General features: G+C 37.7%; 1 protein-coding gene across 1 annotated transcript in view; it reads right to left on the reverse strand.

Annotated features, from left to right (window-relative positions):
- The window catches only part of LOC126834801 (probable serine/threonine-protein kinase DDB_G0267686), a 65,151-nt gene extending 43,644 nt beyond the window's left edge, over window positions 1-21,507 (reverse strand). The window contains exon 1 of the mRNA XM_050566978.1: window positions 21,102-21,507. The gene's annotated coding sequence lies outside the window, so the exon portion shown is untranslated. The remainder of the gene's footprint in view (window positions 1-21,101) is intronic.
- Window positions 21,508-23,783: the final 2,276 nt, after the last annotated feature.

Genomic DNA, 23,783 nt, shown 5'->3' on the forward strand with positions numbered 1-23,783 from the left:
ATAATATATGCTAATAGAATGGCAAATTTAAAATGGTAAAAGAATTTTAGTCATGTGACATTTTAAAACGCGATTAACGACTACTCGTTGAGATAAAACGGTGAGATCCAACGGTGTGAGTATTTAAAATATGTATTCATTTCTTGAAGATCCAAAAGTCAAAACCATTAGGTACTGTGATCATCCCAATACTCCACACATCATACATTAGACTTTACGAAAATCCGTCCCACGCTTAGTCTTAAATCTTAATGTAACATTTTAAGTCAGTCATATTACATAATATATATTATATGGTATTTTTTTTCAATCCACATCACGGTACAGCACCACCGTTATCGGTACACATACCGTGCAATTATTATTGTACGTTCTCGGGCCGGAATTTTATTATACAAAATATATGTATACCTACATCTTATCTGCATGTAAACGATCAACATTGTTTACATTATTATTATTATACGGCGCAGACATCCGGATATCCGGAGAACTCGTGGTGGACGGCGAGGAAAAATCCCAAGACAATGGTTTGGGCGTTGCTGGTATGGGTACCATCATAAAATTGTTATTAAAAACAACATGTATACATAAGATTATGTGTCTGTGTGTGTGGACGGCAACGTGAAACTAAGTCAGTAGGTACTTGAACCGAAGCGGTTTAGAGAGCCGGTTGTTGAGTTCACGATTTTTCCCCTTCAGTTCACGCCGCACGGAGAGACAGGCAGGCGGAAGGACGGACAGAATGGGTTCCGATTTCAACCGACAGCGGGCAACGACCGGTTCGCGAGGAAAACCCGAGTCCGGTGCCGTAAAAAAAAAAAAAAAATTATTCTCAAAGACGTGTAATAAACCCGTACCTTCGAAATTCGTATAAGGTGTGCTTAGAATTTGGGTTTTGCGGTTTTGCCGAATAGGGTTTCACCGCCACCGCGTTGCGCAACTATCCGTCGTTGTGCATTCCAAAAAGGAATAAAATAAACAACAATATAATATGGTTATATTATATTACGATAATAACAACTATTGTGATAATATTATTTTTCCGCTACTACTTACATTACTATACGCGACGGGTCGACGGTGGCAACACATTTTCGCAGTTCCCGTGTGTACCTACAATAATAATGGCAGACCCTAAGGCCCACGGCGATGAAAAACCGTACACGCTCGGCTATATCCGAAGGCTATACGTCTTATCTATAGAGATATTGAAACGCAGTACCACCTATATTCCTTCCGACACCGCACGGTCCTTTGGCGTATGGTGACTTAGGTACTTATGCTCACCACGCGTCGTCACGATTAATAACACACAATATTATTATAACAGCAGAGGACGTGCGGGCAATGGTGACTAACGTGCCCAACAAGCCGAGTATAGGCTATGGTGTCGTATGATATTATCATTACAGCTGTAACAGCACCGATGTAGGTGTGAAACTCACAGTGTACGACATGAACGTCCTGGTTACCGCCGTGCTCTAGTGCGGGAAATGGTTGTTTTTCTAGTATTCAATTTCTATCACTCAATGAAAAATTACAAAACGGATTTAAAGACTTTTAGCTGTTTACTACAACATGGGTTTTTTTATACAGGTTTTAAGATTTCGTCACTGTCCAAATCCGGCGGGTTTTTATTATCGTTAACACAGCGATCGTGTGCAAAATATAATACAGTCGACCTATTGACGGCGACGGCTCGGTGGGTTACTCACGGTCCGTGTTTTTTGGTAAAATATTTATTATATAAACGCCGAAACGTGGTTCATATGAACTGTGACGATTTGTGTTCATGGCGTACGTTAATGGCGGCAGATCAGTCATTAGCATAGGCTTGTATCAGTTTCTGCATTATTGCTACTTTAAGGAATAACCGTGTACTTTGTATACTCCCGAATGCCTAGATTCTAGGCCTTCTACCCTATTATTTTAGATCACATCAATTTTGCTGTTTTGTTGCGCTAAATCCGGATTTGGTACCATTACTATGTTCCAGTTCGACTCTAGAAAGCCCGAAGCAATATCGACCAAACGATTTAAAAAAATATACTGATTACTGAAGGGGTAAGAAATCTCTAGCACTCCTAGGGGGGGGGGGAGGCGGTGGCATGCACAAATAAGCGAAGAAGCATTTTTTTTCGCAGACATCGGCTCGAAGTCGGATATAATCGAACCGGAGCCGTTGATAGATCGGAGGACATTTTGACCGCATACGGCAGCGGTGGCCGCTGGCCGGCGCTTGCCGCTGCAATGATGTAAATACAAGCGGCGAGTAGTATCGTGGCCGAGAGAAAACATTAACAATGTTTGACCAGATAGACAAACACGAAAACCAGTTGTTCAGTATGTGTGACGTGTCTTAGATGTTTCTTAGACGTGATCGCACTAGCAAAACGGCAACAACGCGCCCGGGTCCCACGATCGTCGTCGACGACGGCGGCGGCTGCGACGACGCCCAGCTCTCCGTAACAGTTGCTGTTCTAAACATATATATATATATATATATATATATATATTATTTTATACTCATTTACCGTTGCCCGTAGTACATTTCGGCTCACCTCGTGCAGTTCTAGATTTTTTTTTTATTATTATCATTTTTATCGGCCGCCGTAGATTAGGGATCTATTGTGATAGTTTACTTATTCTTCTTCTTATTATTTCATTGTCTTATTGTTTGTTTGTTCGATTCGTTCACGATTTCTCGGCGGCCGGCCCGGATGGTCCGCACCCCTCTTTGCCATTGATTGCAAAAATAATAATAAAAAACGCGACCAGCGTATCCACCCGCGCGAGATACCGAGATTATCTATCGTCAAATCTATAGATTTACATAAAGACCGTTTCTGATCAGATTATGCGTAGTACACCGTTATAACTTTGAAATCGGAACGCCGGCGATGCTTAATGTACAATTTGCTCTGGATTTTGTCTAACACAATATTTTGGGTATACTACATCATGGAACCGCACACGCTCAATGTAAGTAGGTACCAACGGTTAACGGGCCGGTGGCGGTGGCGACGGTGACTATAACCGTTGCGTTGAGAATACCGCAGACCGCACGAGAGCCGGTATAATGTTATAGATGAATTATCATTATTATCCATCTATTATATATTTTATATGAACGCGATCAAGAACACATTAGAATTTTACTGAGAATACGAGTATTACAATCCTGCCGACGTCCCGTACCATATTATGAATGGAACACACACAATTATAACTATTTTTATGCAATTTTATAATATAACGCCGCGGTAATCTTCCGACACTTCTAATAATATTATGTTATATAGGTACCACTTATCGGCATATATTGTTATATGACCCAGTCATGCGCACATAGAATAGATAAAAATCGCTCATAGATATCATTAAACGACCTCGGCTATATTATTATGCTATACGCTGTCGGCAATTGTTGTCAATTATCAATGCTCCATTGTCCCACGGCATTTGCATAAGCGCACGTAAGTTGTCGTCCGCGTTCAATAACGCGGTTGTTTGACGAGGCGTCGATTGGAAAACATCATATAGGCACCTGTTGTATTGTACAGACACACACACACACACTATTTGAATGAAACCGTGTAATTATTATCATTATCGATAATCCGTCCGCGTGCGGTATACCTAACAGCTAAAAAAATAAAAACGGTAGAACGCCAATCACTAGATAAACCGCCTGCGCTGATGCTGATGGCAATCTTTAGCATAATATCGAGAATGTTATAAACAGTAACTGAGCAGATGTAAACAACATTTTCACAGCTCGACGTCGGAGCCGCCTATGCTGCCGGTTAATCGTGGATAATGTACTCGGGAAAAATATAGCTACTTGGCTTGTGATGTTTATAAAAGAGTATTACAGCTGCAAATAACGACGTACCGCGTTTTAGTCTCCTTCGAGATCATTAAGACAGCAATCACACAAAATTCCAGATTACAAACGGACTGATGTAAAGCCATTTTCTAATAGGCAATATCACAAGCGATCGATTGGCGCGGGTTCGTTCCTAGTTATAATACATATGTACATTTGGAGAATTTTTTTACTAACGCAGTTCCTAATTATATAATAATAATAATGGTATATCATGCGGAAAATAACAAAACGACGACGGACCGGTTCTTCGGGACACGGGTCAATCTCGCGGAGGTCGTCGTTTCGCGACGGTCTCTCTTCTCGGTATATTTACTATGGTAAATAACATATAAAGAAGAGCCCCGGGATATACGGATAGGAACGGCGCTCATTATATACATAATATAATAGATAGATGCGGCTAAAAAAAATAAATAGATATCATGACTATAACGACGATGGATGGCGGCGTTGAAACGTGCGGGCGATAGAGGTACGTCTGAACAAATCTATCGTTAAACTTTCCATTTGGGAAATTGAATTTTTGTACAGCAAGAATTCCATATGGAATTCGTACGGCCAACACAAGTCTATAGTGCCGGCAGTATCTAATTATTAAAATGCAAAATTGGCGTATTGCAGATGATTGCACACGACGAACGCGGGCGAAAGTCGATGAAGATCCGCACGGGAAATATCAATCAACCGCATAGTGACGGTAAGAGCCATCAGCAATGATATTCAATGGTTTAATTTGTATTTTCTACAAACTCCTCGACCGACGCGGTATATATACCCGTTTATTGGATATACATCTATTATAATATATGGCGCTCGCGAAAAAAAAAAAATGTTTAATCACAGATTATGCAAATGCATTCCCGGTATACACTCGACAGCTATTTGGGTCAGCCGCGTACTACATATAATATAATAATAGTATGCAAGTTGAGGGCGGAGATCTAGTATATAATATAATAGGAGATTCTATATGACATGTTATATGTATATATTTGTATGCACGCACAATGGAAATGTTAAACTTCCATTTTTGACGTCTCTCCTCGTTAAACAGTATGGAAAAGGAGTTTCTCCGAATACGGACTGGTTTTTTTTTTTTTTTATGTACCCGAATATTTTATTCATGGACCAACTTCGAGTGGATATACATACACATAGGTATAGTGGAAGTTCGTATAGATGTTTACATGTAACGACACGTCGAACGTCCGAGTACGTCAGCTCGAGTGATACGTCAAACGAGCTCGTCTCTATAACGTCTCGACGTTAAAGTCTCCACGGCTAACCGGTACCTATAGTATCTTGCGTGTGCGTGTACCTATATGCGATATACCACAGCATCGGTGAGCCAGCCACGGCGGTGAACTGTTGTATGGAGGTGTACACCTAAGCCGCGACGACCGCCAAACGCCCACCCACATCCGGCATTGCGGTTCGAGCCTTCCTTAAATCAGTGTGTAGAGAGAAGTAGGTATGTGTGGAAAACTCTGGGTAGGCTCCCGTGTCTGGTACGAGGGTTCTGGAACGACACACACGTCGCCATCACAGACTTAAGTGAGACATTAACTGTGCGTATGTATATAGAGAGAAAACTGGTTTCAACTGTAGTGCATACCAGTCGTGAACGTATTGAAGCGAAGAAATTAATTAGTATTCCATAAATACGATATTTTTATCGTGTTGTCATTCAATATAAAAATGTCCTTTCGTTAAACGGAAAAAAACCAAAATGTTTTAGTTTGGTCCGCGGACAAGGGCCAAACAGTCTTATAACGCCGTTCAATGTCAATTTGATACCGGTCAACCTTTGAAGCAGGGCACGTGGAACGCGCGTTTTTTAATAACTACATGTCGTGCACATTGCCAGTATATAGGTGAACACAGCAGTTGAGACCGTATTTTTTAATATAAGATTCAGCCGCGACCGTTTGGATTTTATCCAATTATAACTGTTATATATATACAAAGAAAACATCCATTAAAAATGTACATATTATAGTACATTTTTATTATGATATACTGCCGAGGCTTGGACACGCGGTGTGGAAAATTAAAAGCACATTAAATACAAATCCTGAACTACCGTCGTTGCCCCACCACGACCGCGGTTCAAGCGTACATTTGGACCGTGGCGTAACCTAGATTTTTTTTTTTTCAAATTTCACAGCGGTTGGGCGGTGTTTTTGCGAACCCGACGGAAGGCCTCGGGTCTATTAGGAGGTATACGTACACCGCACACCACACACGGTCTTTGGCCGTGTGAATTTTGCGTAAGGCGACACTCACACACAATGTCGGACCGGGATCGTCTTAACACGACTCGCGGCTGTCGTATGGAATGACATAAACCCCCGGCCCCTAAAAGCGCATGCGCATACGAACGGTATGAAAAATAATATTGTATATTATTAAAATATAATATAATAAAGCGGAATCGTGATCGGCGGATAATTTTTTTCGACCGGATCGTGATCCGCGTGTATGTTAATTTCGTCAGAGGCAATAAATTAGCGAGAGTCCCCGAGGCGTTCGCCATATAGCGTACATAAGGTACACTATTACTGTATTGCTATACATTATTATAAAGCTGCGAGTATGTTATGTTCTGCGGTTTCTGCCGGGGCCATTAACAACGCACTTCCATAAACCGTTTATGGGACGTAATGATAATAATTGTGCGCGCTTGCTGTATGTCCTAAATTTGTGTCCGAAATTAATTGGAATTGCTCGAGCTGCTACACCGCCGAGATGACCAAATATCGCCGCAGTCATCGCGCCCGCGAAACGCCACCTTCGAGACGTTCGTCTCCTCGTCAACACACAATACTAATTGTTCTCCGCCTGCATATTATTATCATACACTTTTATTGTAGGTACGCGAACAACAACGATAATAATAATAATAGAACGCGGGGCCCGGCACAATATTCGCGTCGTTCAAATAAATGATGCGTTAAAAAAGTATGTTTTCTTTAAATATACAACAACAATATAACATTATAATACGTCACTGTGTTTACCATAGGTAACGCGCACGGTTGTACTTGTTTGTAATCTCGGCGAGTGGGCGAAAATCGATTTCCATTCATATGTGAACATACACTGTATGCCGTGCCAACCGGAGTCTGATGGTAATGACATTAATTCCACGCTCGATAACGGCACACAACGCCAAATAATGATGACGATGATGATAGTAATAATAGTAATAATATAATATGATGACACCCTTATGGGACAACATATTTATACACTGGCTTCCAACTATAATCAATAGTCAATATAGGCACATCGTTTAGAAGCTTTATGATGAGACGCAGAACATATGTGGCTAACAACAGTAACCTGTCATATTATTTGTTCAATAGTGAACAATATGTGTACATACGTGTAAATAAACGATGGCTAATGAGGAGAAGTCATGTGACCTATGGCTCCCCCTCATTGGTTCTATAAAAAAAAACAAAAATAAATATATATAGATATCTACTGTACCTACGTGTTAGGGCCCAGGGCCTATATGAATGGATTTATTCGTTCCTGTATGATCGCAGATGTCCAATAAGATTAAGCCGTCAATCAACGCGACGGTTATATTAATTGTTATGAAACTGCTTTCTTTTGGCGGAAAACCGAGACTTACCGGCGATTTCCGAGCCCAACGTTACGTTTGCCGGAATTGCCAACCGGTATAATGTATACAATCCGTGCGTTTAGAATATTAATTAGATATTATTAATAGGTATTATTACTGCTATTCTCTTCGTATATTATAAAGTTTTAAATTAACCTTACAGGAATGTTCTGGCAAATGGTGTCAGCGGTGACCAAGTGCCCGGCACTTACAACTACTCGTTCCGTATGTTATTCTGCTTGGGTTTTTGACGGACATTAGAGTCGAGTGAAACTGAAAAACTTGTTTATTTGTCGCATTCAACATTATTAAATGGACTAAGACAAAATAATAATACAAAGCCAATAAGAAGATAAATCCAGAAATTCTTATGATCAAATAAATGATATCTTTAACTTGTATACTTATGATTTGAGTGAGTACATTTTTTAGTCACTCTTCGTCGCCGGACGAATACACCAAATTAAATATCTTTCGTTTGGCGAGCCGTTTCTCTTGATAGGTTAACGATTAAGCAAGCGTCACATTGTCTGACAAACACGAAACGTACCGGCTCTTTACGGGGCGGGAAGGGAGAGAAAAGGGAAGGCGTTTTTGGTATTCGATGTAGGTTACAGCCTTGTACCGGGACTCGTGAATAAAAAACGGTCGGTAATTAACAGAGTAACGCGGACGGTACTATATTATTGGTCAAACGAGATCACCATCAAACCAAGAAGGTGCTGAGAACCGAATAAAATCATCATTAACCGTTATGCCGCGGTGTTAAAAATATAATACAACCATCATTGATCAAAAAAATAATAGTATATTAATATTATAGCTGTACCACTACGTTGCGACCTCACTGCCGCCGGGTTCACGGTCATATTATAGTCTCCATCCCCGCACCCTCGGCAACGGGGTCGTCGTGCTGTATAACAATATTATATTGTACCTACGATAATATAATGATGATAATAATTCGGATACCGCGTGTAAGTCAGAGAGAAAACAATAATCGTGCAGCTGCTGATGCCGCCGCCGCCGCTGCTGCTGATGGTGCTGACGGGGAATGGGACATGGAGAGGAGAGGTAAGTTTGCCGGTGTTTGAGCGCCCACGCAACATATTTTGATTAATCTGGTCCGGGTAACCCGATCTGACGGCAACAAAACCGGTCTCGGCCCGTTTCCCCACCGCCGCTATGGCCACCTCTCGCTCTCCCCTACCTCGGCTAGTACGTATAATATGCTTTACACTTATTACACATATAAACTTGCGTTTAAAATAATATATCTTGTCTAGTACATAGGCACCGTACGAGCGGGGAACCGCAAGGGGGTAACGGGGGCGCGACCAGGGTTCCGGCAGATCCGTTTCGACTCGGGTGTGGTTCTGGTCACGACGTCACCTACATATAATAATATATTAAATAGATTTTTACTAGAACGTTAATAATATCCTGACGCACAGCGAGTATATTGTAACGTGCTTCTCAATTACCGCGCGATCACCCCCCCCCTCCCAAAAAAAAATTCGATTTTGGTTGTACACAAATCGCGTGTAGTCGTCATTTTACCGGTGTAAAACAACATTATTCAAGATATTCTAGTCTACTAGACAGACTGTGGTAATCATGGATGCAGCCTGCAGTCTGCGGGTTAGAGAAATAGGTACACGATAACAGGTATGTTTATTAGTACTGCAGAAGTAACAGAAAATACCCATATTTCTCTGTTGAAATCCGGAAGAAGTGCACTCAGCAGCATAACATGGTATTAGAGATTATACCTGTTTTAGGGTTGTCGACGACGCGTTTTCTTCCGGTACGTGAAAACTATATTATTTTAAAGCGGCGTCGTACGGTCGTTGCACTTGAATATTATTATGTAGGTGAACGCGAACGGGATATGCGAAAAATGTCTTTGGCCGGGAAAACGCGGTATGGCTTGTTGGAAAAATCAAAACGCCAAAGACGACGACGACAACCGATACACAATGGACGAGCGATGACGCGTTAAAAAATAGCTCGCCCGTGATCGCGGTTGTCGTTACTTTGTTTTTTTTTTTCGAATTTTGTTTTTCCTACGTGTAGTAAATTCGACTGCATACCAGCACAAAGACCTAACCGATACCGGTGTCCGTGTCAACGCGTGAAAATATTATTATATTTTCTCTATAATATATATATATTACACATTTTATTCTAACGCACGCATCAACATAATAATATTACACCTAGTCCGGAATTAAATTATCATACGGCTAACCCTTTTCCATTTTGACTATTATCAATAGCAAATAGTAGTTGTCGTCGTCGTCGACCGCTTTGAATCGTCCAAACGTTATTGTTGTTATTTGCATTTAAATTAAAAAAAAATAATCACAAAAATCCACTTTGACTCGGCTGATATCGTCACGTCGAGTGTACAATAATACAGTTCAAGGCCGACTTGATCAATAGGCACTGTAGGCTCAGCGCCTAGGGCCTAGGAGAAAACTGGGGCCCGCATAACCGATGGCTCCGGCCAAACAATAAATAGTTACACACCAGACAAATTTCTTTCAATGTAAACTATATATTATAATACACAGTATTATGTATGTTGTTTAATACTTACGTCATTTAATGGCAACCCGTCTTTACATGCTATACTGATATTAGGTATGACATGCTTTTTTCTTTTTTTTGTATAAAAAAGGCCTTTAGGCGTACATTAATTGCATTAGCATCGCTATAAATGTTAGATGGATTTGTATGCCCTATAGGCGCACCGACTAGGACCTCAATCCGACTTTGCACGAGCGCAAAGTGTGTTACAATACATTAGGCGGTTTATTAAATTGATAATATACTATTACAATCATTATTGTTATCTGTAATATAGTTATGACATTCAGAAAGGTTTATTTTAATGAAAGGGGGGCGCTAAGCGTTTTAGATTACTCCCGAGAAATGTTTTTCAAAAAACTGGTGGTCAAGGTACTAATGGCTCCTAATTAGTATTATTACAGACTACAATTATCGGATTTAACGTCAAATCCACTTCGGAGGATATACTATACACGTATATCTATAGATATATCTATCTCGATATCTATGTATACTCAATTAAATTCTGGTTTGGATTTGTTTTTTTTTTTGCAAACCGTCCCGGTAAATCGAGTGCGTCGTTTTCGGCAATCGCTAATCGCCGCCGTGGGTATATACAACGCCCGGTGCCGGTTGTCGTTTCTTACTATATTATTATAACCGTAGGTCATTTTGAATTTTGAACAGTCAATTTTTTTGTTTTTTTAATTTTTTCATCACCGCATGACTAAGTCACGAATCGTATCCGTTTTCGTTTCAAGGACAACTCGCACAGTGTCGGCAATAAACTACAAACGCGCCGTGTCCTTTATAATACATGCACACACACACACGAAACCTGTGTACTACAGTGTACACCGTATACTATCTATATGTATATATTTTATACGTTCAGCTGATCACAGCCTGAAATTTTAGCGTTTCGTCGCGTAATCACGCACATGTATACCGTGTAGGAAAACCGTTTATGTAATAGAAGATGGCAACAACAGTATAGCCAGCAATAATATGGTCACAGCATAGCCCCTATCGTCATCGTCGTCGTCGCCGGCCGCGTTCTTGTAACGGTACAAGAAGATACGACTTACCGTCTCTTCACGCTGACATGCATCGCAGCTCGTTGTTCGGGGCGGTGGCAGTAAGTTGACAGACCTAAACCGCCGAATAGTGTAATAAACACACAAAAAAAAAATAAAAACCGACACTAGCCGAGTAAAACTATAACACAGAAAAGGAAGAAAAAAATGAAACGAAAAGAAAAACAGTGTAATATAATGTTATACACGTCCCGTGCAGCAAGCGAGAGCGCGGGAGAAGGAAAAACGCCTCGGCGGAGCGGAACACACAGACCGCATTAAAAACCAGTTTCCACGGTTCGTCTCAATGTTTCAACACGGTTAACCATTATACATTATATACTATACAACTGTATACCCGGGTCTATACCAGTCCGGATAATTAGCCCGGATCTAAACACCACGAGAGCTCCTCCTATTGACTCGCTGCTATACCAGTGTGCCGCGGTACACGGGCAGTCGGTCATGATTTCGTTCACAGTTCCTTTGTCGTGGATTTCTCAATAAAAATAATCACAATAATATACGAAATATTATAATGTACATACACACAATGAACGAATCACAGAAAACCGCCCAGGCGGTGCTCAGGCACAGGATTTCATGGCCGTTATGGTGTTGTGTATAGACTTTTGCGGCCACACCGGCCAATGTAGTAATCGTTATAAAGATCAACACACGCGCGCATTATAATAATAATAACAGAATAATAAAATATAACGATCAATATTATCCTAATGAACGCGATTGATGAGCGGTGTGGTACGCTCACGGAATACACTGAAATCATCATTGCGGTAAGTTAACGCATAGTGTTGTGTACACCGCCGAATTCGTTTCTACACAACATTAATGTAGACCTACTTATGACTATTTTCAAAATATTTGATTGGCCAGTTATAACATTTTTAGCATTTTCCGAACACCATATTTAGGTACGTCAAATTTTGACGGAAAATCGAATTTTTTAACTTTCTACATTTCTGATTCTAAACGAATCAGTCAGAACAAAAAAAAAACCATAATTTAATGTTTTAACGGAGCTGAAGTCGTTGCAGTTTCTTGATAACCGATCCTCGACCAGAATTCGGCATTCTGTTGAAAAATTAATAGATTATTCGTATAAACCATTATACCTATTAAATATAATAATTAATTAATACGTAGTTTGTTAAATTTAATGAATATGGTTTAAAAAAAAACATTTTTGTAAACAGAGCTTATACACCCCCTGGTATATTATAACAACGTTATATTATATTAATGAAACGTGGAAATTAAGTTTTTTATTAGATTTCGTTTTTTGATTTCTCGAAATCCTAAATGTTTAATTGCCTCTTGACGTGAACTGATTCAAATGTAATGACTGTGCTGGAATTGTTTCAAAACATCAAACATTATTCATTAACTTATACTATTTTCCAAAAATAACGTTAATTAGAAAGTAATAAGAAAATACCGCATAGGTAGTGTGTAAAATATGAAAGAAAAAAAAATAGTCGAGTTAAACAGTTAAGTTATATCGACTAATTAAGTTATGTGTTGTAAAAACACTCGAAACGTATCTCAACATCTTGTTTAGTTTATTAACGCGTTAATGACCCGCAGCGCCTTGCAAAAAAATAATTACCGCAGTCGATCCGGATGGCCGAGTAAGAGTTCCGATTAAAACCGAAGAAACATTATGAAAAAAATACATTTTTTAATTTATTATCGACTACCAGCCGTCATTAGTGGTGACAAGCATTAAACTCACCGGGAGCCACGCGACGTTAAAGATTTGTTGTTTACGACACTCTCGGGTAAAGTGGAAAAAGTTCTTAAATACTTAACGTTTCTAAATGTGTAATATATAAAGTATAATTTATCGTTTTGTCGGTTAGGTTTAAAGAGGGAAAACACCAGTCGAGAACGGTTGAAAAAATAAATTATTTACTTTTTTGACTTTATAATATAACATATCATCTTTATTGACAACAGTTTCTACGCGCTTCTTGTACGGACGTTCGCTGCTTTTTTTATTTCTGTTCAATGCTTAAAAGATTTAAAAAAAGCAACTAAATTTTTAATCGACACCGGTAAAAGAAGTTATAACAAATGGGCGCTAGTGACTTGGTAATGAGGATTAGGACGTCACGCGACTGTCTACAATACTATATTTTGTAATATAAATTGTTTGCATCAAAAAAGATCGTTTGATAAAATATCTACTATATTATAATGTCCTTTGGCTTGTATATAGGATACATTATTTATTACCCCGAAAAGGAATGGTGTAGATTATTGTGGTCGATCAGATTATTATTATTATTATTGTTTTTGATGATCCGGTGAGAACCCGTATCGAATTTTCGACGGATTTCTACTGGGCGGACATTGAATAAGAGGAGAAACTTAGCCGAAAATCACACCGAATACCACAATCTTATAATTGAAAAATAGATACCTATACATATTTTTTTGTAACCCAAAAAACAAATATTTAAAAAATATTTGAACAGTAATTTATTGTAAAAACAATAATATTTTTGAATGAACTGTAGTCTTTTTGATAGCAGTATTCATGTTTTTAAATTACTGTGTCGAAAATAAATATTAACAATCAAAGTACGTTTGTCGTTGGTATATTTCTCGTTGGATCATACGATAAGTCTATAATAATTGTTGTTATTTAACTTTTATGACTAGATCTTAGATCCTTATATTTCCTTTCGTCATTGGATTGCTATAACTGGAAACCTACCGGCAATTAAGCGAAAACACATAATACACCATAAACCATCATGTGAAGTAAAAAACGGAATTTCATACAACTCTTAATCGTCATCGTCGCTTAGAAGAGGTACAGAACCTATTTGCGGTGTTATATATGTAACGTACCTGGAGATATTTTTGTATCTGAGACACAGTGTTATTACTTAGAGTAATATCATGTATGAAGAGAAAAATACAGCACACTATGAATACACGAGATAGTATTTTTGTTTTTTGTAGACCCAAGTAATAAGTACAAATGAAAACGGGTGTAAATATGATAATTTATTCAATTTTACCCACTCTGTACTATTCCATCTTATATGATTTTAAAATCGTCAAGAAGTATAAGATACTTTTTAATGGTAAACGTTTAATCTCTCTAGTAGTAAGTAGATGGAACAAAGCGTTTTGCGTCTCTATAGATATTATTCGAATGTATCTTGTTGCATCTCTGCAGGTCTTTGTCTTTACCAGCGGAGGCGTCGTGTGCAGAGTTAATGTATTTATACACAAGTGAGTATATTATATGCAAACCGACGACCAATTATTATTATTTTCCTCCCTAAAGTCACAACCGTCGAGGTTGACGTTGTTATCGGAATCTGATGTTGTTGTTCGTCCGGCAGAATATTATTATATGCATATGGTTATAACCTGGTGTACACCGGCATGGGAACGAACATGTTTCCATTCAACTGCCGCTTCCCTAGCCATAGTTAATTCGCACGTGGAATACCGGCTCGTACATACAGCGAATTGCACGTCTAGGAGGCCAACTAAATATACATAAAATATCTACCGTTGCCGTAGATCACGACCGGCCATATAGTGTGGGACGTGGATAGGTCCCACGTAACCGAGATGAAAAAAAAAAATGTAAAAAAAAAAAAACCCGAATAATAATGATATATTATTCGGCGATATACACACAGGCGAGTGTATTATAATACACATTTATGCATTGTTGTAATAGTAATAATTTTTATTTCGTGTCTGTACTTTCGGGTAGTGTTGGTGGTGGTCGTGTACACCGAGACCCGACCGCATCACGATACGTTTAGTTTGGTAGTTGTTAATATAATTATTATTATTATTACTTGACAACCAAAAATAAAAAAAAAAGGTTATATATTATTATTGTTAGGTTAGGCGAGCTAGAGGAACTACGGACGATAATAACATATTCATCCGAGTGTGTGACCCAAAGCCGAATCGGTACGTCCAAAACTTTCAGTATAAAAAACGACGCGATAAATGATTTTTGTAAGCAATCAAAAACTCGATTTAAGGTAAAACGTTTCTAATAGTTCAATAAAACAATTTCAAAGTAGATTCTCGCACAGTCTCGAATTATTTGCGATTATGTTTATGTCCTCAAAAAAAAAAGTAGCTTTGCTCTACTATGGTTAGAAGTTAGACTTGATTTTATGGATGCAAATGTAAGCAAGCCGGTTCTATTCGCACAAATTCTTCTAATTTTTACACAATTACTTGTTTTGATGCATTTCCCCTCCTATACAGCAAATTATTATTTCTATAATAATGTTGACATTTTTTTTCAATATTTTAACATAATATGATTTGTAAGAGATTAATATTTTCAAAATGATTTTATTAAGGTTTAAGAGGAAAACAATATAATTTTATTATTTATTCAAGAGTTTGAAAAGAAATCATGTATCAATATATTTAAAATATTTAAGAAATAGTAGTATGATATATTTTATCTATACTTTATGTTGCTACAGTATATTGTTTTCTGCCAAAATATTTAGATTATATTCTGGCAGAACGTTTTAGTTTTTAAACATATTTTTAAATCTTTTGACATTTTGAAAATATAAATTTGTTTTGCCTGGTGGGCTTTCACCGAAACATTTAAAAGTCAATAACTTAAAAATAATTTGTTCATAACTGGTTTAAGACCAGTCAAAATGTTTAGTAGATTATTCTTGGTATAAAAACAGAAGAGTCGACAGCGATCTGAAAAGTACTAAAAGTAGTAAATTCAATCTAAGAATTTGTAATAATTTGTCCGAGAAAACGTAAGGTTCACGGTTAATTTATTACTTTGTATATCTTAACAGTAATAATGTGTTTCTTAGAAGCCTTAAAATTAAGGTAAGTTTTTGATGTCTTGAAGAATATTTTGTTAATTTGTTAATAATATATACAAAATACGATTTGGTAACCTCAGTATAATGACTGAAGTTTGGAGTGAGAAAAAGATTAGACTGATGTTAAACGGAGAGATAAAAATGTAAACGTGGATACTACACGAAAAAAAAAACCAAATTTTGACAACTCTGAACTGGAGATAATAAAAAATGGCCGGCGGTCACTTTTCATCATTTTCGAGTCCATTATATTTTGTTAGTAGGTCACCCCCATCACGAGTTTTGAAAAATTTCTTACAGAATTTCGAAACTACGTGTGGTTGTACACGTCGATGAGCGTTACGATAAAAAAAACTATTTGAAAAAAAAAACTAATGAAAAAATTTCGTCCCCTCCCTCTTTAATATGTACCTAACCCGCCCCTCTCACGACCGGAACACACACAAACGAGTTTCGACCGAGCCGTGTCCCGGTTATTTCTCGAGTGCAACGTGCGCCCGGTGCGTATAATTATTATTATATATTTTTATACAGGTTGATAGACACCTATATACTATAATATTATTAATATTATATGGGTTACCTACAATTAATACAATAATAATAATTTAACCGCCGTTAAATTACCTCAATTTAATATGCATTTTATATTATGTACATAATACACATACTAAATTAAACTCGAAATAATCCGACGACAGCGGCGTTTTAATAAGTATTATAATGTTTTACACATACACATTATATACTTAGGTATGCCATAAAAATAATTATCATTATTATGCATGTACCTACACACACGCACATATGTATAATATGTATATAGGCGTGTAAATTTATAGGACCGGAATGTCGTTATCAAATTGCCGCCTAGCATTGAAACAAAAACGAACTTTCTACAGTCCACCCCGGCCGCGCATAGGCGTATACCCGTGAGTGTGTATAGTATATAATAATAATAATATTATTATATTATATTATTATTATTATTATAGAGAGATGTCCGAACCGCGAGAAGAATATAAGAAGAAAATCATCATTATCATTACGGCCGCGCGCAGTATCTGTGTACACGGTTTTTTATTTTATCTTATTTTATTTATTTTTTTTTTTTTACCTTCGGACATTAAGTGCACTCGCCGACGAATCTCTTTACACAACACGTGTACATATAAGAACGTAATGACTCGCGGGGGGATCCGTTACACGTCAGATTTTGGACGTTTATTTTTGAACGGTCGCGCGCGATTTCTATATAATAATATTATTACTATTATACATCTCTCCGGCAGTCTTTTTTTTTTAAATGTGCCGGCGGCAGACGTCTAGAGATTTCGTTTGGAGTGGAAAAAAAAACAGAAATGGCAACGACCTCCGCCGAAGCACGAATGCGTTTTTTTTTTACACACACAGTGTCAAGGGTCGAATTTCTCCGGAACGCACATGGTCGGCCCGGGGTTTTAGCCGAAAACGGACTTTCCAGTCTGCGCAAGGTGTACCCGTGTAGGTTCCACTTTGAAATTACATTAAGTTGAAATTATAAAAAAAAAAAACACTATACATGTGTTTGAATCATTATTAGACTACTAAACGAACGTAAAAACTGCAACAATCCATCCCATCCGGCGATATTATCCCAAACGGCTAAAAATGTAAATATTTTTAAAATGTCGCTAAACATGTTTTTAATATTTTTTAATTATGTTATAGTGGTTTTTTTTACCACGAAATTAAACGTTTTAAAAAATTGTATTTACAAAATATCGAATAAACGCTTTCGAAAATATTTTCAACACAATATATTATATATTATTATGTGAACAATATTATGTAAACGATATTTTGTACATACAATTTTTCAAATATATTATTTCCAAAACAAACTTTATGTTTTCAACCAAACACTTGGTAAATATTTATATATATTTTTTAAATTTTTGCGTAAGAATTGAAAATAACGAGTTACAAGACTTCAAAATTTTATAGATAAAACTTTTAGGTTTGACCTCTTCTTGTTTTTTCTGTTTTTTCCTTTTAGGCCCTACTCATGGCTCGGTCCGACCAGGCCCTGCACGAGCGCAAGTGTTTTACAAGATATAGCAATAATTAAGATACGAGACGGTTACACAAGCTGTACATTTAATTGCTATTACTGATTTTTATTTAACCGCGACTTACCGGCATTTTTTCAGACAAACGGGTTTGCCCTACGGTATATTTCTTGGATTCATCAGCTGGCATATACAACCGATGCGTTAGAATAATAATTGGGTGCTATTAATGTTATTATTTCTATTCTCTCCGTATGATATAATAAGACATTTTTTTAATGTATGATAATATTTTACAAGCCGTTGTTAGTCGCGCTAATTTATCCCACGAACGATACGAACCGTTGTACTATGCGAACGTGACATAACGACATTAATTAAACCGAATAATTATCGTCGGTATTGTTTACTGCCCGTTGGATTATAAAACAATAAAGATTTTAAGGGTTCTTTGTTTCTCAGTAATTTTTTCCTTGCACATTAGTCCCCGGCTTGACAATAACACAAATTCGAAACATAGTAACTGACACTTTGATAAAAAAAAAACTACCTTTTTTATATTATACTCACCAAGGTCATAAAACTCAATTTTTTCTACTATTTATTACTCGTTAAGTTTATGTAATTAGTTTAGAAATTTTACTACGCATAGTTTATTGGTGGCTATTGACCGAGTACATGCTAAAAATAGCTTTAGTGTAAAATGTTTAATTAAGTAAATATTGTGTTTAAAGTTGTTGTACAACTGAAATCTGGGTAGACCTGAATTAATGGTAAAGCCCTTCTTAAGTAGAACGAAATACATATTATCAAAATCCTTAGTCCCTCACTATAGTGCTAGAACACAACTTTTGCAAAAAAAAAAAACAAGAGTTATACCAAGCGTATTATAGGGTAAAAAAAATCTTAAAGTTTAACACTGTTTAAACTATAATAGTTAAACTGTACTTATATTTAAAGTATAGTTGGCACAAACATCCATTGAATAATTAATTATGAGCTTATCCTTAGTAGGTTGTTTTCACTTTTAAAATATTTCCACATACTGAATATTTGAATTTTTATTTAAGTTATTTATAAGTCTTTTAAACGGCTTAAATGGCGTTTTTGTTGCGAACAATATTACGATTTGTATAGTTCTATTATACTTCAAACGTCTACCTTGCGGACTACTGTCACTGATATAGTATAACATTACATTTAGTAGCCTTATAGGTAGGTAGGTACTCTGCAATTAACTGGACTGCCGTATTAAATCTAATTTAATATTAAATGCCGGATTCCTGCTGAAACTACGGGGCAAGGGCTCAAAATTAAAATACCACTACATAATATAGCAGTACCTTTTTATACCTATACTTACAAACGGCACCTAAATGTACTAATGTTTAATATAATATGTAAGCATAAGAAAACGTTCAAGTCGTTAAAAACAACCGCGTCGATTCCACGTAGCGTCTTTATTTTATACAATATAATATACCTATACATACACGTGTATAGTAATTACTATAATTTTTATGCCAGGGAAAAGGTCGAAGAACCAGAGCCGGCAAAGGCCGGACTTGTTATTATTTTTATTATTAAATAGTTTATAGCTCACGCTAACTGTACTTTGGCCGTGTCTTGTTACCGGCTACTGCTACTTGGGCAGCGGTCACGTTATAATAAAATGGAAACCGCGGCGTCATTAAAAAACTAACTTCCCAATACACAAACACAGACAATGATTTATATAAGAGCCCCGGAGAGGACGAATAGACGACGGCGACGCTGACGAGTGTCATATAAACAAGACCGGCGGCGGTGGCGGGCGGAGAAAGAAATTCCGATGAGGTTATAAAGGTGCGCGAGTAAGTATAGAAGAAACCGGTGCCCCGAGGGGGTGTACCGCACATTCGGCTGTAACCTGGATACACAAACCCGAGCGGGATAATATAAATGTGTGTGTGTGGGGGGGAGGGGGCCCCGGTTTGTGTGGACTGTGTGTAGTGTTATGATTTCACGAGATCGTAAAAAAAAAGCCGTTGATGGGTTTTTTCTCTCTTCACTCACACGGTTGTACAGTTAGGTGGGCGCTACACGGCCAGCCGCAACGGACAATAGGTAATCGTAAAGTTATTAAAAAAATAAAAAATAAAAAAATACTCGTACATACCGGGGCTTTTTTTTTTATCGGTAGACACCCGCCTTGGTTGTTATTACAACCGAGACGGATAGTCATCCGGAAGTATGGTGAGTATTTTTGCCTTAATAAGACCCGGAAATACATAGTATATTTTCGGTCGCACGAGCGGGAAAGGCTTATCTAAATTTCAAAAGCAACATACCAGTTTTTGTTGATTGCCGTCGGGAACGGTTAATATATTGGCAAGACACCGAGTAGGAGCATATACACACCATTAGGGGAATGCCTACAAATTTTGTTTGCGACAAACGTTTGAAACAGGTTTTTGATTAAAACAAAATTAGCGTTTTAAATGACCAAAAACTATACTAGTGTCGCAAACCGCTTTTTGCCTGTTTAACTAAAAAAAAATATATAGGTGTACATTTTTGCCAATCCTACGGGCCGACTAGGAATAGATTAGCGAAAAACGTGTATTAGATACAAATTGTGTACGTGAAAAAATGGCACGCCATTAATCTTGCACGACCAACTCGATAGGAACTTGTAAGCAATTTCGATTCGAAGATGAAGCGGTAGATAGACTGACGGCAGCTCGGAGACTTTAACGGTCGTACGACAGATATGTGAACCGTTTACCCATCGGTTACTTAACCTAGTCCGCCGCAACCGACCTCCGCGCCGGGTGGAGCGGCTGAGTTTGTTAGTTTTTTGGCCAAAACATATCGCACGATTTAGGGATAAGTTTCCTGTATACGGTGCGAGTTCGTCGACCTCGGGTGCGCGCGTTTTGCGGCTACGCGGAAACGTCTATGGGCGCTTTTGTAGCACAAACGGACAACATACACGGTAAGTAGGTAGGTACTCACCATGGGTCGGCGATCCGGCGACTTGTGTAATCCAAATGTGCGGATCCGTCCGAACGCGCGCCAAGTAAGACGAGAAGAATGAGAAGCGGTCAAGTTTGCACAACAATAAAAATAAATATTATATTATTATAATACATGCGATCCGAACGCACGGATACGGACCGTTGCGGACACAGGCGAGCGAGAGACGGACGGCGGGCACGGCGTTTGCGCGCGCGTTTCACCAGCCTTTGGACGGGTACGGCGACGGCAAAAGAAACCGAAACAAAACCGAAATACAAGAGGAGGGCTTGTACAGCTCGCCTTTGCCAAAACAAACGAAACGAAAATAAAACCAACAAACCAAACGAAACGACGACGACGACACTCGGCGTGTGGTTAGCGGCCGGCGAGACCGTAAATCACATACTGCACGCACGCAGGTAACTCGACCGCGCTGGCGGCGTGAGGCCACGTGAAAACCAGCCGCCAGTCCATCCGCCTCCCACCCGGCCAATGGCGGTTACCCAAAGACCTAGTTCCACCGCCGCCGCCGCCACCTCCACCGCGGACCGCCGGACTCCTCCGGCCGGCAACCGCACAAACAACGGCCTGCAACGGGTTCCGTTAAATCTCTCAGCTGTGTGCCGGTCGGCCACTTCGGGTCACACAGACAACCGTACACACACACACACATACGGTCCGCGTACCGGTATAATATGTAAGTATGTACAAGCTTGTTGCACCAGCACACCGTATAATAATAATATATATATATATAATAACAAAACGTATAGTCGACGTTGCCCAAAAAAAAAAAACCCAAACGACCGACCGGCCAACCACCGCCGAGAACACGGTTTTTTTCTTACCTATATTATATTATAATATATACTATTATTTTATCCTGTAGACTATTAGCCGTTGCCCCTCTTCCCTTCCCCCCGTTAATATCTTATTATCGTTTATTGAACTCTCCCGGAGTCCGACCCCCGTAGCCCATAGGTCAATACAAAAAATATAATCACTCGCTCTCTTCTCCGGACCGACTCCTCAGATCGTGTGCCCGTTTATTATAATAATAATTGTATTATTACACGCCAAAGCGCCGGTCCGAAAATTCACTTGCATAATTATGTTCACCGGCTTTCGAACAATTTTAGCGATACACACATTTGCGCTTTCTCGATTCGTGTAATACTATTCTTATATTTTATGTTCCTCCTCAGGTCGTAGGCATAACGAGAACTTAACTTGTTGCACTAGGACCACTAAAAAGTTATCCGAGTGAAGACAAAAGATAATAAACGGTCGTTTGTCTAGATTTTCCATTCCAGTAGATTTACACATTTTTAAATATAAGATTAAAGCAAAAAAAATGATCTCCATAAAATGCATAGGTATAGGTTTTTTCTTACTGGCAATTAAAATGAAGTACAGTTGTATAATATGTTTATAAAATTTGTAAAAATACATATAAAACCAGGGGCGGCTCTAGGGGAGCCCTAGAGGCCACGGCCCCCCTCCAGGCCCATATTAAAAAAAAATAGTATATTGTTAAAAACAATATTACATATTATATTATCGTTTACCTATTATCCTATTAAGTACCTATTAAGTATAAATAAACTATATAATAATATAAAATATATTACCATGGTATATTATGTTTAAAATATTAATTGTGTTATAAAGTTTTTTTGAAAATTATGACTTAGCCCTCCCCCCAACCAAGTCTCTGGAGCCGCCCCCGTATAAAACACATAATGTTGTATGACTTTTTAGTTTGGCCTAACAAGAATAACATTGTAATTCCAAGTATCGTATTTATTAGTTGATATATATTATTATTGGCTGGTAATAAAACAACACATGTCGTCTCGTTAAGACACTAGAAAAAATAATTGAAATTTACATAAAAATGTAACGATACAACTTTCTAATCCATTGATTTATAAGCCCTATCGTGACTTATAAAAGTATAATAATATGTACTTTCTTAATATTTCTTTAAATACCTAGAATTTGTAATACTATAAGTAATATTTTTTATTATTAGGCACGCGATTTTACTTCAACTTTACTGAATAATTATTATGTAAAAGTCGGTTGTTTATCGTTCGTTGGCGATAACCACATTATTGTCGATTTGTATAGTATCGTTACTATCTTTCGACCGTCACTGAACCAAAAACTGTTTGCAAAATTAATTATATAATGTATACATTTTTATCGTACAATATATTATATATTTTTATAAAAAATATTGGTACTTGCTAAGTTAACGAATTTAAAGTATAAAAATAATGAATTATTTGTATCACTTTTAACATTAAAAATAACATTTGTTGAACGACTTGTAATTTTATAAATTGTAGGCCATTTGTTATGACTTGTGACAAACAATTGACCAAATGGTACAAAAATGTACCCATAAATAAAACTGTAAGCAAACATTTTGGTAACACTATTAATTTTTCAACTCCGCGTCGAACTTACCCGTTATATAATTGACTGTATATAAGTATTTTGAATGTCGTCCTCATTTATTTTACTTTAAATAGTAGATTATGTCAATTTTGGTTTTAAATAAGTTTCAAGTCTAGCTGCAAATGCGTACACAATAACACACGAGTGAAATCGTGATAGAACCTTAACGAAATATTTACAGTTGTAGCAGCTACTTCGAAAGACGATTATAAC

Source organism: Adelges cooleyi, unplaced genomic scaffold, assembly GCF_023614345.1.
Source record: "Adelges cooleyi isolate 19-005CV unplaced genomic scaffold, UGA_ACOO_1.1 ACOO_flye_CR_arks_rails_tigmint_CR_PRNA_21, whole genome shotgun sequence".
In the NCBI taxonomy this organism is placed as follows: domain Eukaryota; kingdom Metazoa; phylum Arthropoda; class Insecta; order Hemiptera; family Adelgidae; genus Adelges; species Adelges cooleyi.